The 19714-nt window shown below is 42.2% G+C and overlaps 1 long non-coding RNA gene across 9 annotated transcripts in view; it reads left to right on the forward strand.

Moving 5' to 3' along the window:
- LOC132016048 (uncharacterized) overlaps positions 1–19714 on the forward strand; it is a 54010-nt gene that overhangs the window by 4121 nt on the left and 30175 nt on the right. For 5 of the 9 annotated variants that reach the window (XR_009403873.1, XR_009403875.1, XR_009403872.1 and 2 more), the window contains exon 2: positions 17723–17908. This is a non-coding gene — a long non-coding RNA (uncharacterized LOC132016048). The other 4 variants (XR_009403878.1, XR_009403877.1, XR_009403871.1 and 1 more) reach the window with 4 other exon arrangements.

The following is a 19714-nucleotide window of genomic DNA, read 5'->3' on the forward strand; positions in this document are numbered from 1 at the left end:
GTCCCAGCAGTTGCTAGCCCAGCCAGGAGATTGTGCTTGTTTTTAATTATCCCAGGGGGAAGGGTTTAAGTGGCTCGTTGGTCAGCTTTTAACTGAGCTGCAATGAAATCGGGCCCAGGGAAAGTTTAATCATTAGACCGCAAAGTAAAGCTGCTTTATGGGTTTATAAACTTCCTTTCTGCTGCGGGAGTCAGGAGCCTCAGGTCTTGGTGATGCATTAATTATTCACTAAATCAACACTTGCCCTGCAGTAGCCTTCTGATCGGTTCGCCCCCCATCCCCAAAATGCCCAGGATCCTTGGTGCTGGCTGGGCAGCCCCGCAACACAGAGAAAGCAGATGCCGTTGTGATGGCCATGGAGGGTCTTCAGAGCTTAATTAAAAAAAAAAAAAAAATTAGAAGAAAATGCTTTTCCCCTGGTTGAACTCTAATACCCTGGGCCAATGTTGCTTATTAGTTTTTCATCCATAGACATGGCAAGCATGGTTCAATTCTGCCTCTTTCATGAGACTGGCTTCTGCTTTGGCAGCTGCTGAGCCCTCCCTGCTACTCACCAGTGGTATCTGTCCCTGGTCAGTTCTTCTCATAGACTGCAAAGAGTTACCTTCAGCACTGTTCTAAAGCCTTGAACCCTGACCATCTCACTCTCAGGAGTAAACTTATCATTACTGAGAAAGTTAAGTGATTTGTTGAGGGTTTGTTTGTTTGGTTTTTTGTTTTTTTTTTTTTTAAACTCCTATGTGCAGGGACTAATGTATAGAATACGCATTCACCCCTGACCATTCCATCTGTGGATTTGTCTGTCTCCATTCCCCATTCCAGAATGTACTTTTGTCTTGGAAGTTTGTGTCCTCCTCTGACCTGCTAAGGACAAAGCTCTCACATGTAAACCCGCTCGATTTCCCGTCCTAACAAACCAAAAAACCTTTCTCTATTCTCAACACTCTCAACTCCTTTCCTTCTTTTGACTTTCCTAGCCCAGGTACTTGAAAAGATAGTTTGCTCTCCTTTCTGTTTCCTTTTCGTTGCTCCTTTATTCCATTATAATAGGACCTCCATCTTCACCACTGGTCTCAGTGATTACTGTGGACCCTCTTACTGCCAAGTGCTATGGCCCTTGTCCCTACTGGGTCTCTGTGGCTTATCTCACATTCCCTTTTTGAGACTTTTTTCCTTCACTTCCAGGACACAATTCCAAAATTTTCCCATAGGACTCTAACGCCCCCTCTGCCGTTTCTCTTTCCCCTCTCTTTCCTTTAAACATAGATGCTCCCAAAGTTTGCATCAACAGCTTCTTTTCCCTCTGAACTCTCTCATCCAAGCCCAACCTCTCCACCACCTTAGGCTTGGTACTCCCTACATCTGTAACTCCAGTTTGTACTGTGCGTGAAATTTACATCCAATTTCTAACAACCTATTGAATAGCTCTACTTTGATGGCCCATAAGTACATGTGTTGCAAAAGTGACCCTTCCCCACCAATCCCTCTTAGAACAAAATCTGTTCTTCTGTTTCTAATTTCTACTATTAGCATGGTGATCCACCTCTGAGCTCAGGACAAGCCTGGGAACAAACCTTGCTATAAGATTTGCAGAGGGCAATGCAGAATGAAAATGAGCATGTGGGCCCTTTGTTCAAAAATTAATGGTTTCAAGATGTTGACAGAGCATTAAACCAAGCCCGGGACCCTTGTGAGACTCTACAGATCCCACGTCCTTAAAGGCAGTCCAGCCTGGGGCTTGTGTTGACCATTTCCCTCACCTTACCTTTCCCTGTCACTAGCTCCTGTCCTTTCTACTTCACTAGCAACTAGCCACCATGTTCCCATTGTCCCAGTATCCCCACCCTGCCTCAGTTCAGTCTGTCCTCATGTCCGGTCTGAACCCCTGCAGGAACCACCCCCGCCCCCACCCCGAGCTGCCGTGTCTATTCCAAACTCTCCCCTTCTCCTTATCCAACCCACCCTATCACCACCAGAAGGATTTCTGAGGCACACCTTGGATTAAGTCATTCTCTTGTCCCAAAGGCTTCAATGGCTTCCCTCTGCCTATATGAGCTTTTTGGAGTTGCCTGTAGAGACACACTTTATACTTCTGCCCTCTGCTCCATGGACCCCCACTGAACTCATCAGCTTAGTGAACTACCATGCATCTTTAAAGCTTCCCCTTAAACAGGGTTCCTCTCTTTCCTCTCTCCACCCCCAACTCTGTCCACCAGCACCTTGTAAAAGCCTGTTTCAGCGTAAATGACATAATGCTGTAACTATTTATTTATGCCCTTATCTCCAGTAGACAGTAAGACAAGGCCAAGTATTGTGCAACACTGATTTATGCATAAACATTGCCTAATGTGACAGGGGCACATTGTAGGTGCTCAATAAATGTTTCTTCAATGCAATTAAATAAAAACTAGTCTCCATGTTCGGAACACTTCTTTAAGTCTTAAATGTCCACTTTCTACCTAACGTGTATTTCTATTCAAGTAGAAAAAAAAATGTCACCAGACTTGAGATCAGTTTAGGAATACTTCCAAATTTCACTCATGAACAAATTCTTCCTCTCTGTTCTATTTCATACGACTTCCTCTGGTTTCTGAAGATGTTACAAATTTAGGAAGAATGAATCACTTTTTTTAGCGGAGCTTGTCGAAGCTTTACTCCTGCTGACACGACCCTTACTTTCTTATCCAGTCCACATGTGTCCTCACCTGGACTGACCTGCTTCAGTGTAAGGCAGTCTTTACTGGAAAATTCTGCAGCATTTGAATGGCAGATGGGACTGCAAAGTGTTGGCTGCTCCGTCTCAAAGACCATGTAACAGTTGTCTTTCTGAGGCATTGTTTGTTTGAAGGAAAAAAAACAACCTGCTTTCAAGGTCACCTTCATAGTCTTAGAATGCCACTTATGAACGTCATTTTAAATCCTGGATTGATGTAAAACAAGGATGGCACATTCTAGACTTTGACCTTTAGGTTTTAAAACCTGGCTGTTTACGGAATATTGTTCTCATGAACAATACTAGATTTTGAAAAATCAGATTTAAGTGTACTTTGTGAGATTCTGAAGTGAGCTTAAAAAAAAAGAATGTTCAATGACCAGGAAAATTCAGAACAAATGTCACAGAGCACTTTCTATATGTCCCTTTTATAATATGTGGGACAGGAATTTATAATTTTGTGTCAAATGCCCGTTGTCCTTAGGAACTCTTTGAGGGCAGGCACTGTGTTTGATTGGCATTTAGATTTCCGTCTAGTGGCAGAGTTTTTGGTGTACGCAATACCCTCAGAATCTGCTTGCTGGATAAGTAATAAAAATTGAATAATCCTTCCTTAGAACCATTAAAGGAGCACATAGGGGTGCTGTCACCTTCTAGAATAGGGAAGGCCTGAATCAAGCAGGGAGTCATGGTATTTTCACTCTCAGACCATGCAACAGAAACTGCTACTTGGGCTTATGGTAACATCCCTTTGTCTGGTAACAGCACCCAGAGTTTTTTGAGGGGACTAGTCCCTTGACACCATCAGCCCACCTAATTTGGATAGGGCCGATCCCTCCATGGGCTCCAGGCTAATAATTCAGTGCATTTCTATCTCCTTCTTCCCAGTGTTTGGTTCAGGGGTGGGTATACAACTCAAATTTTCCAGTTAGACAGCTTCTGGGGGTTTTTTTTGTGGGAGAGAAAAATCTTTCTCCCTGGACTTAGAATCATATGGATAGAACTGGTGGAGGCCACTTGAGACCAGGGCTAACCACAGAGGAAGTTAGAATGGAGGGAAGCAACAGGGCAGATCCTTAAGGTCTATCTTGGAATATCTTGATCTAGCTATGCCTGAAGCCAGCAGACATTACCCAAGCCAAGACCATTTCATGGCTATGTAGCATGAGAGTTATAAACCTTTGTTGTTTGTAGTTTGAGATTGGGTCGGGGGGAGGGGGTGTTGATGAGCAACCTGACCTAGTTTACCATGATGATTCAAGCAGGTCTTTATCATTACTGTCTTAAAAAGTCATCTGTCTATTCTTAAATATGTCAAAACAGGTCACAAATGAGGACCCAAGTCTGTATTTGAACGTTTTAAAATGGTCACTAAAGAGATATAAAGGGGTTGCATCCGTGCTCTTCATGGGCTTTCTGAAAGGCTGCTTACCCACTGAACTTCACCTCCCGCAAAGGCGGCAAGATCCCGCTGGAGGTAGGGTGACACTTTGTACCCATTTATGCCTGTGAATTCCAAACCTCTTTAAAAATGTCTTATCTATATTTAACAGAAATGCCATAGAAACAGTTTAACTAGGACACATTTTCAGCTCACTGTTTATTCTTTGTTTATGGATTTTAGCATCTGGTTGCTAACCTAGAGCTTTAAAATTGAACAGGGTGGGGGGTGCCTGGGTGGCTCAGTCCTTAAGCATCTGCCTTCAGCCCACCACATGATCCTGGAGCCCTGCTCAGCGGGAAGCCTGCTCCTCCCTCACCCAGTCTCCCTTCTCTGCCTGTGTTCCCTCTCCCTATCTCTGTCAAATAAATAAAATATATTTTTTAAAATTAAAAATAAAAATAAAATAAAATTGAATAAGAGAGAGATTAATGATTGAGGTAAAGCTCAAGAGCCTTAGCAAAGCTCTTAAATTTTTTCTCATTTAATTAGATTCATAGCAGGATTAACTTAAATGTAGTCAATTAAACATTTTAAGATTTGATTACTTGTCATGATCTAGCTTGATTTTTCTAGCATATCTTATCTTTACCTTCGTTCATGAGTGCCCTACTGAAAGGGGTGTGGCATAGGAATGTAAAAAACACAAATACTTGCCAATAAAATTTATAGACCTTTATAAGTAAGCCAATAAAATTTAAGACCTTTAAAAGTAAGAGTTTTTCTCTCCCTGATCAGCTTTTTGCAACTATGATAGTTGCCATCACAAACGTTTATAGAACTGGAAGTTTAAGAGAAATCATTACAACTACTTACGTTAGAAATATTAAAAGATTTTTTATGTGAGCTATGTACTTGGACAAAATACACTGACATCTAAAATTTGAGGTCTGCTTTTTGTTTTAAAACTGTTGCTTGAAAATCACCAATCTGATTAACTATCTGATAGTTAAATTTTAGAAAAACTTTTAAATTCTGTATATTTTTTATAGCAATCTACCTAAAATTGTACTTTTAAACATTATTTTGAAAATTTTATTTCAGTTGATGGTATTACTTCCCTTGACTTTGTAAGGATGCTGAAATTCAGTAATAGCCAGAGGAGGAGAAAAGGACTTTCTATATTCTAATATTTTAACTTTTTAACTCTTCCTTTATTCTTTTTAAGTCCAGATTCTGTCTTTCTCCATTTAAAATGCCTAGTTCAAACCACAATGAGATACCACCTCACACCAGTCAGAATGGCTAAAATTAACAAGTCAGGAAATGACAGATGCTGGCGAGGATGCAGAGAAAGGGGAACCCTCCTACACTCTAGGTGGGAGTGCAAGCTGGTGCAGCCACTCTGGAAAACAGCATGGAGGTTCCTCAAAAAGTTGAAAATAGAGCTATCACACTACTGGGTATTTACCCTAAAGATACAAACGTAGTGATCTGAGGGGCATGTGCATCTGAATGTTTATAGCAGCAATGTCCACAATAGCCACACTATGGAAAGAACCTAGATGTCCATCAACAGAGGAATGGATCAAGAAGATGTGGTATATATACACAATGGAATATTATGCAGCCATCAAGAAAAAAAATGAAATCTTGCCATTTTTGATGACATGGATGAAACTAGAGGGTATTATGCTTAGCGAAATAAGTCAAGCGGAGAAAGACAATTACTATATGATCTCCCTGATATGAGGAAGTGGAGATGCAATGTGGGGGGCTTGGGGAGTAGGAAAAGAATAAATGAAAAAATGGGATTGGGAGGGAGACAAACCATAAGAGACTCTTAATCTCACAAAACAGGCTGAGGGTGGCTAGGGGGAGGGGGATAGGGAGAGGGGGGTGGGGTTATGGACATTGGGGAGGGTGTGTGCTATGTGAGTGTTGTGAAGTGTGTAAACCTGGCGATTCACAGACCTGTACCTGGGGCTAATAATACATTATATGTTTATTAAAAAATTATTAAAAATAAAAATAAAAATAAAATGCCTAGTTCAGTTCCCAGAGAATCCCAGAAGTCCTTACCACTTTCCCTCATGAGTTCCCAGTCCCGTGCCCAGGGCATGGTAGGTCCTTCAGTCCTTCAGAAATGCTTATGAATGAACGAAAAAGCATTTATTGGGGGCACCTAAGTTGCTTAGCTGTTTAAGTGTCAGCTTAAGTTAAATTCTTAACTCTTAAGTTAAGTCTTTAACTCTTAAGTTAAGAGTTAAACTTAACTTTAACTTAAGTTAAACTCTTGATTTTGGCTCAGATCATGATCTTAGGGTTGTGAGATCAAGTCCCATGTCCAGCTCCATGCTGGTCATGGAGCCTGCTTAAGATTCTATCTTTCCCTCTCTCCCTCCTTATCTCCTTCTCCCCACCCAGCTTTCACCCATGTGCTTGCTCTCTCTAAAATGAATAAATCTTAAAAAAAAAAAAAAAAAAGGCATTGGGGCACCTCGGTGGCTCAGTTGTTAAGCATCTGCCTTTGGCTCTGGTAATGATCTCAGAGTCCTGGGATTGAGCCCTACATCGGGCTCCCTGCTCAGTGGGATGTCTGCCTCTCCCTCCCCCATTCTCCCTGCTTGTATTCCCTCTCCTACTATCTCTCTCTCTCTTTCTCTGTCAAATAAATAAATAAATTCTTTTTTTAAAAAAAGCATTTATTTAACCTCTATTTTGACTGTAGTACGGTTCAGGGAATATCTTTGTGCCAGGGCTTGAAATGAGAGCATCAACGACTCTTGCTGCAAACCTAGCTCCCAGTTTTGGGTTATTAATTCTTACCAAGGGTGATCCAGGACAGTAGGTTGAGTTAGCAAGTTGAATGCTCCACTACTACTCACAGCTAGTACTGGAGTAGCTCCTAATTTCCAGTCCAGTATTTTTACCCTGGGTAGATGCAGTCTTTGATATGAACTCCTTTCAGAAATGGTAAGGCTGGTTAAAAGGCACGCCCTCTCTGATAGCCACAGTCCTGCCTCATTGTCCCCAACAGCAGTGCTGTGGGCCTTCTAGAAGCATTAACTTTACAACTTCAGCCCCTCTACAAGAATAAGCCTGCTCTTCTGTTGTGTCTGGTGCTGCCGCGGCTGTGGATCAGATCTGGAAAGGGCAGCCCACCCGGAGGCGAGAGCGGCTGCATTTTTAATCACATCACGAACAAGTCAGGTGCTATTTCACATATTGGGCTGTTCGCCAGACAAAAAAGTCGTAGGATGTGTTTGGCCTTTCCAAGATGGCTAATGGAATGTGGCTATTAACCTCTCTGACAAAATGAGGTCTCGGGGACCCTCTCTGGAAAGCATGGTCTATGGAGCCCGCAATTCTGACATCCGCTCAGGACTCTGTAATCGAAATGCTGACCACTGGTTAGTGTGGACTTGGACTTTGGCCACTCCAGTCATCTACGTAATTAGTACCCTAAGCCTTAGCAGCTACCTCTCTCTCTCATCCTTCATCATTTCTTGAGTGTTTTCTATGTGCCAGTCATGGCTATGTGCTAATGGTGTATGTTCTACACTGTGAGACAACCAGGGCAGTCCTGACATGGACATACTATTGGTAAGAAGACCCACAAGGGTTGAAGTCAAAGATGAAGGAGGAACATTACAATGCCCTATTTCTATAAACACATATACACATACATACAGGAATAGGCAATGATAAAGTTCTAGAAAGAGGCAGAGCAAACAGATGATGGTGGGTGCTTTCGAGGAAGGGATAGGGACGATGTTTGGGATGGGGGTTAAATGAGGTTTTAATTTTTTTTTAATGACAATCCATTTGTCTATAACCAGTGTAATTAAACAATAACAAAAGATTATAACCCAAAATCTTGTTTTGTTTTGTTTTTTAAGGTATCAATGTTTGTTATACTTTGAATAAAGCATATGATAAATGTTGGCCAAATCTGGGTTTTTACCTTAAAATACAAATTCAAAGAGGTAGGAAATTAAAATTATTTCTAGTCACCAATGAATTTCCTAAATGACATGGCAGGGCTCCTTAATGTCATCTCTGAAACAAGGACAAAGACCAGGTATCTTAGCACACTCTATCGGCTCTTAGAAATCTGGCCCCTATGTAATTACTCTCACGTCTGTGTTCCCAACTGTCAGCCTCCACTCCCACCAAGCTCTTGCCTGCACACACTCACTGTTCTCAAAACCTAAACCCTGGTTTTTGGCTCATCCAGTTCTTTCTGCCTGGAATGCCTTCTCGCTTTTCATTCTTCTCTGCCAAGATAGCCTCTACTTACATTCACATGTGGAACCTTCTCAATTCCACGGCCCAGGTAGAATACTCGGACATACACCAACCGAAGGAGACCTTTCTAGATTATTCTAGACCAGCCATGCCACACATGAGGCCAGGCGCCTCGTCTCTCACGCTCATTGCCATACCCTTACCACCAGCACAGAGCACACCGTTGGTATACAATGAGTGCCCACCAGATTGTTAGAAGAATGTATTTTCTGTGTTTGCTCAGTTTCAAGTGCTTTAAGAGCATCCTAATTTCCCCAGCACTAAGCAAAGAGCTCATCAGATATTTATTGAGTGCGTTCATTCAATAAATGCCTGGAACTATGCCCATTGTGCTTTCTGGGGAGAAATAATTCACAGGTAATTCTTCAGCCAGGATGAGTCATACCCAATATACATTAGTACTATGTATATATAGCACATGACATTTTACTCCACGGGAAGTATAAGTGAGGAGCTTTCTATGAAGTATTATGGAGAATACGTAATGTTAACTCACCACAAACTTGCTCAGCTGTGCTCTGCAGCATGCTGTGGAGAGTGTAGGGCGATGAGGAGATAATGGTAAGTCACGGTCCCCGAGTCTTCCCGTGTCATCTGTCAGGAGGTTCGCAAGGGCACTAACATAACTAATTCCTTCGAAGGTAACTGTGTGCCTTTCTGGAGGGCAAACTGAAATATTAAAATTTAAATTACACATAACTTTGTGGGAAAATATGCTAAATTAGGCAGATAAAGAGGTTTACACTATTGTTTTTAAACAAGACAGAAACTGGAAATGACTGATTGATCCCCAATTGATGGCCACTTCCGTTAAGTAATTATGCTAGACCCCTGTAATGAAATGCTAGACAGTTGCCTAAAAAGGTGGGGGCTTTTTTTAAGGATATGACTGGGGAAAAGTAGGCTCCAGTCATGAAAAAAAAAAATGTAGATGTATGTTGCATTTCTTGAAGGATTAAAAAGGGAGAACACCCAGGAATTGCCTGCATGTAGCCCAAAATATTAAATCATTTCCCCTTATATTATGATATTTTTGCATAATGAACATGTAATAGCCCTTGTTCTAAAAATTTTTTTAATTAAGCTAGTTTCCTGTGATTGCATTCTCCAAAGTGACCTTTTATGTTCAGAAATGAAGTCACTTTAATAAACTTTGTAACTTAGATGGAAGTATTGCAATGTTCACACCCCTGCAAAGAGTGTCTTCTGCCCAGTAAAAACCGAGGAAAACAGATCTGAAAACAGATCAAGCTTGCTGAGATCCCTAAAACATAAAGGTATTTCATAGAAACTTGAGTTTGAGTAGAATGGGAACTCTTGTGGTCTATTTAGATTTGAATACAATGTTGAATAGTCGTGATTAATTTTTTGTAACCACTTCCTTTGCTTTTATGTTCCAGTCAAAATATAGTCAACTGTATTCACAGTGGAAAGTTGATTTTTTTTTTCTTACAAAGAAACATGTTTATAAATGTTTAAATCTATTAGAGTTAGCCCCCAATGAGGATAGAAGGAAAAATGGAATTTAAGGCGAAATTTTAGAATACACATCTCTATATATATGCTGCGTAGAATGTATGATGATGGTGTGAAGAGTTGGACAGAACCAGGATTTTAAAAGAAAATTGCAATTTGAAACCTATCCTATATAAATAGATTAACTTTTTTACTTTGGTTTGTAAGAAAGTTTAGACTGCGTCCCAAATGAAAGGAATTATTCTTTTAATCCCAAATATTTGATCTTTTCCATTAGTATTTTGCTTCTCTAGATGAATTATAATTCAGTATGGCCAACACAGAGCTAAACCTGAATGTCACAAAGATTCCCCAAATGTTTATCTTTAGATATGGGATGTTTACAGCCTTTCCAAACTTTGAGCTTCTTCCCATGGTACGAATCTCTGGAATCCTCAAACATTAGTTTAGCTGTTAGATGTTCAGGCTCCATTTAACTTCCATTCCTATTTCCTTCTAGAAAATTTAAGTATAGTGATGCTTTTAATAGGCTCAGTTGAGAATCAAGAAAAAAAACTTGGATTAATTTCAAAATTCACTTGAACAGAGCTAATAATGTAGATAGCAGTTTGGTTATTAAACAGTCCTAGAAATTGGTTGCATATCTTCTAGAACCTCTACGCCCAACCAGGTAGTTCTTTATGTAGGAAAAGGAAATAAACCTACAACTACTAAAGCAAATGCATTTTGTTAAGTACACAACTATTGTAATAAGTTTTAGATGTAACAGTTTAAATTTGGCCTACCTTGTTATTTGTTACATTGTTGCTTTGTTTTTAAGAACTACTTGGAAAGCTTTGAAGACTGAAAATAATTCTGCTGATTGTGTTTGATGACAACTACATGCTCACTTAGTTGGCTACTCTTTTTTTTTTTCTTAAGATTTTATTTGACAGAGACACACAGTGAGAGAGGGAACACGAGCAGGGGGAGTGAGAGGGAGAAGCGGGGTTCCCGATGAGCAGGGAGCCCGATGCAGATTCTTGTGGTGGGGGGGGGGGGGGGGCTCAATCCAGACCCTGGGATCATGACCTGAGCAGAAGGCAGATGCTTAACGACTGAGCCACCCAGGCGCCCGATTAATTGGCTACTCTTAAAAGGCCTCCTAGTCCTACAAGATTAGACATGTTTGTTCACTAACATCAAGGATAAAGTATTTCTATTTGCTAAGCCACTTTGACCTTTGTTTTCTTTCTAGCAGAATCGCTTTCTGTGAAATCCTTCATAAGATAGGCCATTTATATAAACATATAAGTTAGTCAATTAAAGAAAATGTTCTCCTGTATTCGATGGACCATTTCATAGAGCCTAAGACCAGTTAAAAGAGCAAGTGGTCTTGAAAGAAAGGGTCCAATAGAGCGAATATTGTCTTGGAAGAGGATTGCTCTCACCCCTCCCCCACCTTTTGGCATTTCTGTCAATAAGCTGTGTGACCCCCGCTAAGGTCACCTTCATGCTTTTCTGAAAATGAAGGGAGGTGGGTGAGGGAAGTCTTTAAATCTCTTGCACTTCAGATTCCTTAAACCTCTTTCTGAAGGAGGGTCAAGACTGGGGAGAAGATCATGCTCAAAAGCTCCAGAGAGATGCCTGCAGCCGGCGTCTCTAAGGGTTTGCCCAGTTCCTTCTAGAACTTTCAGATAGTCATTTTATAGTTTTTCCCATTAGAGGGACTATCTTCCACTGATAGAATTTTTTTTCTTAACTATGAACGCTCTATGGGTTACTTCAAAGTCTTCCCTGCAAGGAAGTACCAGTACCAAAGATTAGATTTTAATTCTTGGTGCAACATAAGGAGGACCAGAGGACTTTGAATGCAGTAAACTTCATCTGCTACCACCCAGAGAATATAAGATAAGACATAGCCAGCCCCATATTTCCTAGACTTTGGTGTTTGTCATCAAAGAACCATGGTTGTGCATGGAACAATGTCAATATGGCTAGGAGTCAAACACTGAACATTTAAAAAAAATCTCATAATTCATATGAACAGGAAGAAAGCACTGTACTCAAAAATCCTGTACGTCCTGATTAATGTGTTTAGTAGAGATTGTGGTAGCTTTGCTTTGCCTAACCAAGTTTGCTCAGTCGGCAGGCTGAGTCAGAGGCGGGCTGGTAGGGCAGGAGCAGCCTTCTAGAATGGCCAAAGCATTTAATGAATAAAGATTATATGTGGTTTCAAGCTATTTCCCAGTAGAGAAAAGCTAGATGCTGATAGCTGAACTACCTGTTAAGAGGAGTCGTGCTTCGTCTGCTTTATGTTGGAGGGAGAGGGGGAGGAAATGCATACTGTCAAGGGTTTGAGGGCAGGAAAGAGGAGAGAACAAACGGGGGACTGTCTTCTTGTAAAAGGCAAGCGGGCGTCTCTTTTCCTAAAAACCTTAAAAGCTTATAACAGAAAAAGCTTGTGAAAATGGTGGTAATTTTTCTGGAGCATGAGAATCAGGGCTGGCCAAGAACGTTTAGTTAGTTAGAAGCGGAAGGTGAATGGGAAAAGTTCTACTCAGGATTGGCGGGGTGGGGTGAGGGGGTGGGATTGGAGGCAAGGAAAGAAAAGAATGGATGGGGGGTGGTTTGCACGCAGGAGGGTTTGATTAATCTGGTTTGTTGAATGGCTAAGGATTACCGAGGAACTAAAAATTATAACTGTATTTACATAAATTTTGCATAAATCTTTTATGTAAATATATAAGCTTTTATATTTATATATAAAAATGTTTTTCACATGTGTTCTTTTTGCTTAGCCACATAATGCAATCACTTTCTCTTTGCAAAGCCTAACTAAATGCAAAGCAAGGTGCTCCTTCCCTTTGGCCTAGTGAGCTCTGCCTGGGAAGTGTGGCTGTTGCCTGTGAGGCCATGACCTTCCTTTGGGGGTGGCACACCCTAATTTATGGCCCTGTGGCTTGGAAAATATCAACAATCTTGTAAACAAACATCCATCGCAGAGGGAAAGAGAGAGTGACCAAGTGCAAAGGGAAGAACCAGATTTGAGAGGAAAGAGCAGGGAGCTTATTTGAGGGGAGTTTTTACAGCTGAGAAGTTTCCAGAGAAATGATTTTCAGTTAGCTGCTATAGGGTGGTGGTTACAGAGAGCGGAGAGAGATGGAGAAAAGGATTTCTTTTGTCCTATGCATGGATTGGATTGCCATTTGACATGGTTTCCTCTTAATATGGAGAGAAAGACTTGCATTGTTCTCAATTACACTTTTAGAGGGGCCAACCCATATGCTGAGCTGGTTTCATGTTACAGTGGAAAACTTTTTCATTCAGGGATGGTCCCAGGACTGTCTGAATTGCAACAATTTGGAGTCGATTTATGGAACTAATATGTAAGTGAACAAATATTTAGAATGTTCCACACGGTGCTAAGTTCTGTAAGGAATATGGAAGTGCCTGAACACGTGTTTTGTTTTTTTTTTTCTTTTTGTTATGTTAGTCACCATACAGTACATCATTAGTTTTTGATGTAGTGTTCCATGATTCATTGCTTGCATATAACACCCAGTGCTCCGTGCCATCCATGCCCTCCCTAATACCCATCACCAGACTCACCCATCCCCCTTCTAAAACCCTCAGTTTGATTCCTGGAGTCCACAGTCTCTCATAGTTCATCCCCCCCCTCTGATTTTCCCCCCTTCTTTTTTCCCTTCTCCTAAGGTCCTTCATATATTCCTTATTTCCATAGAGAAGTGAAACCATATGATAATGGTCTTTCTCTGACTTATTTCACTGAGGATAATCTCCATCCATGTTGATGCAAAAGTTGGGTGTTCATCATTTCTGATGGCTGAGTACTATTCCATGGTATATATGGACCATATCTTCTTTATCCATTTGTCTGTTGAAGGGCATCTCAGCTCTTTCCACAGTTTAGCTATTGTGGCCATTGCTGCTTTGAACACTGGGGTACAAATGGCCCTTTTCACTACATCTGTATCTTTGGGGTAAATACTCAGTAGTGCAATTGCAGGGTCATAGGGAAGCTCTATTTTTAATTTCTTAAGGAATCTCCACACTGTTTTCCAAAGTGGCTGCACCAACTTACACTCCCACCGACAGTGTAAGAAGGTTCCCCTTTCTCCTCAAACTCTCCAACACTTGTTTGCCTTATCAATTTTGGCCATTCTAACTGATGTAAGGTGGTATCTCAATGTGGTTTTGATTTGAATCTCCCTGATGGCTAGTGATGATGAACATTTTCTCATGTGTCTGTGAGCCATTTGGATGTCTTCTTTGGAGAAGTATCTGTTCATGACTTCTGCCCATTTTTTGACTTATTTGTTTTTTGGGCCTTGAGTTTGAGAAGTTCTTTATAGATCTTGAATATTAGCCCTTTATGTTACCATTTGCAAAATACTTCTCCCATTCCATGGGTTGTCTGTTTTGTTGACTGTTTCCTTTGCTGTGCAAAAACTTTTGATCTAGATGAAGTCCCCAAAACTTCATTTTTTCTTTTGTTTCCCTTGCCTTGGAAACAGGTCTTGAAAGAAGTTGCTGTCGCCAATGTCAAAAAGGTTATTGCCTATGTTCTCCTCTAGGATTCTGATGGATTCCTGTCTCACATTGAGGTCTTTCATCCATTTTGAGTTTATCTTTGTGTATGGTGTGAGAGAATGGTCGAGTTTCATTCTTCTATACATAGCTGTCCAATTTTCCCAGCACCATTTATTGAAGAGATGGTCTTTTTCCATTGGATATTTTTTCCTGCTTTGTTGAAGATTAATTGACCAGGAATACGTGTTCTATATCCTCTCATAAGTTACTCTCTGGGTAGATAAGGCTTATCAGCTAACTTTCGAGGTAAAAGAAGACTTCAGAGAAAGTGTTTGCAGCTAAGCGGGAAAGAGACAACTTCGAGATGGGGCAGTGGGGAGTTTCTTTAAGGAAAAGTCCAGTTTGGTGGAGAGACAGGAATCAGGCTTTTAAGACAGGCAACGCTGCAGGAGCGCCTGAGCACAGGGGAAGTGTGGATGTCTCTTTCTCTTACATACATACACACACACACACACACACCCACACACCCCCACACACCCACACACCCACACACCACCACCACCCCCCTAGGAAGTAGGTCTCCAAAGGGTTTCAGGAATACCTTACTCTTCTCCTAGCCCTTCCACCTGTGAGTGACCCTGGGCAGTAGACCAGGCATAGTCCTTAACATTTCACAGCTGAAGGAAATGAAGACATGAAATTCAGAGGCTGTGAATCACGTGAGGTCATGAAAGGGACAAGACAGAATTCACCTGCCTTTTGGTGCCCCGGGGCCCATGCTGTGGGACAGAGAGGGGACTGATGCAGCAGTCTGGAGAGGGACCGGATTCCCTTAGTGCCTCAGAGATACTGAAGGGGATATTGGTTTGGTGGATTTAATGGAGACTGAAGTCACAGTGACATCACAGGAGAGGTTTGTTTTTCTCTCCTGCACAAGTTCAAGCTGGCAGGCAGACCAGGGAAACCAAGGGTAGACAGCTTTAATCCACAAGGTCATTTTGCTGCCTCTAAGCCCCAGGAGGCTGGTCTACACAGCAGCATCAACCTGGTCTTTTGGTTTAAGGAATAGGAAGTGGCTTTCCTATATGCTCTCTCCAATTCCCATCATCACCTGTTCTCCTCTCCCAGGGAGGACTCCCTGTCTCGTGCTGCCCTTACCTTTATAGCTTTCCTCCGCCAACCCCTTATTAAACGGTTCCAGCTTGTACCATCTGCACCCTGCGGGACCCTGACTGGTAGTCAGCTAGGGATTTCTCTTTCTTTAGCCCTGTTTCACCAGGATTATCCTCATCTACATGCGTATACCCAACTCGCCACATTCTGGCCCACTTGAAGGGGAAAAAGACGAATGGAAGGTGTCTTAGTTTTCTATTGCTGCTATAACCAATTACTGTAAACATAGTGGCTTAAGAGGACATGTATTTATCTTACAGTTCTGTAGGTTAGAAGTCCGACACGGGTCTCACTCGGCTAAAATCAAGGTGTGTTCTTTTCCAGAGGCAGTGGAAAAGAATCCCTTTGCTTGCTTTTTCTAGTTTCTGGGATCCACTTCCTCCTCTGTCTCGAGAGCCAGGAATGTCAGAACAAGTCCTTCTCGTGCCGGTATCTTGCTGCCTCTCTCATTCTCTCTCTCTCTTCCACCTTCCTCTTCCACTTTTAAAGACTCTTAAAGTTATACAGGACCCACCTGGAGAGCTCAGGCTAATTGCCCCATCTCAAGGTCAGCTGATTTGAACCAGAATTCTATCTGCCTCCTTAATTTCCCTTTGCCATGTAACATAACATAGTCCCAGGCGATGGAGGTTAGGGCATGGATATCTTCTGGGGTCATTATTCTTGCTTCCCACGGAGGCTGAACAGCTTCCTTTTAAGGTTGTGTCCTTGAAGTCGCACATAACACTCTCACAAATATCCTCCCGGCCAGAATTCAGTCACATGGTCACAATGAACTGCCGGGGAAGCTGAGTAGTTTCTCTAATGAGGCAACCACGTGCTTGTTTAGAAATGGAGGAGTCCTACTCCCAAAAGAAAGAAGGAAGAGGAGAAGATACTGGACAGCAATTCTTTTTGGTTTCCCTTCATCTTGCCACCTTGGTGCTGTGGGCAAAGGGCACTTAACTCCTGGCCCCGAGCTGCTCCTCACCTGAGACTGGTTTCTTTTCTTTTTTTTTTTTTTTAAGATTTTATTTATTTATTTGACTGGCAGAGATTACAAGTAGGCAGAGAGGCAGGCAGAGAGAGAGAGGAGGAAGCAGGCTCCTCACTGAGCAGAGAGACCGACGTGGGGCTCGATCCCAGGACCCTGGGATCATGACTTGAGCCGAAGGCAGAGGCTTTAACCCACTGAGCCACCCAGGTGCCCCGAGACTGGTTTCTAATTTAGGAGAAGATAGAATTGTTTCCTTAATGGACCACACTGGCTCCATCATAGTGATGTTTCCTGATCTTCACAATGATTTTCTGATGAGACTAGCTGGTTTGCCAATGTTTCTTTCTGACCGCTGGTAACAGGGCTTCCTCACATTTACCGGCCACAGACTCCGTGTGTGACAGACCTGGTACACTCTCCGCCGTCTTGCTCTCTCTTCCACAGTCACAGTCACCGATCCTGTCTGCTGCCCTGTCACTGAGTGTTGCCTGTGTCAGTCTCTATGAGCCCGGCCACGACTCTCCATCTCAACCCTGGCTCTCTGTCTCCTGCCCTTCCCCCCACTGCTGCTCTGAGACGCATGGAGTTCAGTGGAGACTTCTCTGTTCCGGTCTCTCACACACCACGGCAGACTTCCCAGTGCCAGGCAGATGTAGTGTTCACTCACCTCAAGCCTAGGAAACTATCAGAGTCATTATAACAGGAGCAAAGACCATGTATTCATGTTGATGTAGAGCTGCGAGCTCTTCCATGAAAACTGACGGAGGCTTCTTGATGCAGAATACATGGATCTAAAACCAAGAGAGGGGGAAAATCTGACACTCCTCGCAATTACATTCAAATGCCTCACAGGCAAAATTTTACTTCTTATACCTGACTTTGGGCTCCAGTCTCTAAGGAAGTATTTTTTACTAGATGGCACAACAGTTGCACCATTGAATTAGAAACCTACCAATAACCAGCTCTTTCAGGAACAACAGGCCAAATAAAGGGGGATTATCATTTTGATTGGGGTCATTGGTCTCAACTCTTAAAGAGAAATAGAGCCTTTGTTACACAGTGGCAGCAGGGAAGGGTATGACTGCGGTCTAGACAATCCGGTCCTGCCAAGTCCAAGGGCAAAATGAAATGTAAGTGCACTTTGCCTCTGTATCTGCAGGACCTTCAGAGACAGAACCACCAGAAAAGAAGGTTTGGATCACTCTACCTGATAAAGAGATGCTTGCTGAAGGCAGAGGGAGGAGGAAATGAGTAGGAAAGCAAGACCATTCATCCCAACGCAGCCTCGTGAAGAGTTCACAGACATGAGGTCTGCAACTCAATCTGTGTTCCCCGTGTGAATGTTGTATGTATTTATATTCATTATAAAATATAAAGATGTGTTTCATTTCCTTTTTAGTTCCCTTCTTTCCCCACGGCGTTCTACTTGATGTGTGTTGGTGGTAAACGCTATCGTTTGGATCATCGGTTGAGGGACATCAGAGACCGAATTGTAACAGAAATGGAAAAGGGAGAGAGCATCAGTGAGCAATGGGACTTTGGGTTGGTTGGCTTGAAGACCTGGTGGCTGTGCTTCCAGAAGGCTGAGCAGAGGCAACGTGACATTTGGTAGAAGGGTTTGCTTTGTTTTAGAATCAGATGTTGGATGGAGAAAGTATCGTGATATTAGGAAAAGGTGGACTGTGATGGAAATTTGTAATTTTTTGATGCTTGCCATCAAAACACTTTCCACCTTGGAAGATCCAAAGATATGTGGAGAGAAAACTCCCCCTGCCCTACTACCAAAGCTAAAAGGGGGTAGATGTTCTGTCTTCTCCCCGGCAGTCAGGGCACATGGAGAGGCTCAGGCAGTTGGATATTCCTCACAATATCCAAAATGGGATTTTTGAGTCATGGGAGAGGCACATGAGATGCAAGACAGTTGGGAGTTAACTGGAGGGTGCCGAGTGTCCAATAGGGCGAGTGTTAGCATCCTCACTGGAGTGCTCCTGGGGTATGATCTTGGATATATTCCCAGATGCATAATCTTCCTTGGTTACATTTTCCTCAGTCATTTCTTCCACTTTATGTGCTATGAGATTATTTTTTTTTAATTTATTTATTTGAAAGACAGAGATCAAAGTAGGCAGAGAGGCAGGCAGAGAGAGAGAGGTAGGGAAGCTGGCTCCCTGCTGAGCAGAGAACCCGATGTGGGGCTCGATCCCAGGACCCTGGGATCATGACCTGAACCGAAGGCAGAGGCTTCAACCCACTGAGCCACCCAGGTGCCCCTATGAGATTACCTTTAAAGAGATCCCTTTCCTGCATAATAAGCTGTTATTGTTTGCATATGTCAATGTTTGCATCCAAGAACCAGACTGGTAAAATAATATTTATTTTTTTGGATTACTTGCATTTTTTATATAAGTAGTGCTTAAATAAATGGATTATTCACAAAGCTTTTCTCCCCTGTATTTAAGATTATTTTCTTAATATATGGGTTCAACTGGATCTCAGGTTATATTTTGCTACACATTTATTTTTTTTTAAAGATTTTATTTATGTGTCAGAGAGAGAAAGTACACACAGGCTGAGAGGCAGGTATAGAGAGAGAGGAGGAAGCAGGCTCCCTGCCAAGCAAAGAGCCCGATGCGAGACTCAATCCCAGGACCCCAGGATCATGACCTGAGCTGAAGGCAGCAGCTTAACCAACTGAGCCACCCAGGGTCCCTTTGCTACACATTTTCAGATGACTTTGCAATGTATAAAAGATACTGTTTCACAAAATCTTTGCCTCGGTCACATCTTGAACAACTGATACAGCAAGTAATAGAAATTAGAAATGATTTATCTGAGGAAAAAGATGTTTCACGTAGGTACATTTTTTAAGATATCCAAAGCTTATCACTTTAACACATCAAAGTTTAGAAAGCATAACCACTTTTTAATGGAAATCTTTCCAAAGTGCATCACATCATTCCTGGCCTCATCAATGACCTCATGAAGTGCGATCCCCGATCCCCGGAGGCCCAGAGGAGATGATGAGTTTATCTCTCGCCCTTAGACTTGATTCCCCAGATCCCAGCACCTTCCTTAGGGCTGGGGAATTTTCTGCCTCTGGTGACCTTGAAAGCTTCCAGATCAGAGGACAGAAAGTCCTCCCTCTTTAACC

Source organism: Mustela nigripes, chromosome 4 (genome assembly GCF_022355385.1).
Source record: "Mustela nigripes isolate SB6536 chromosome 4, MUSNIG.SB6536, whole genome shotgun sequence".
Lineage (NCBI taxonomy): Eukaryota > Metazoa > Chordata > Mammalia > Carnivora > Mustelidae > Mustela > Mustela nigripes.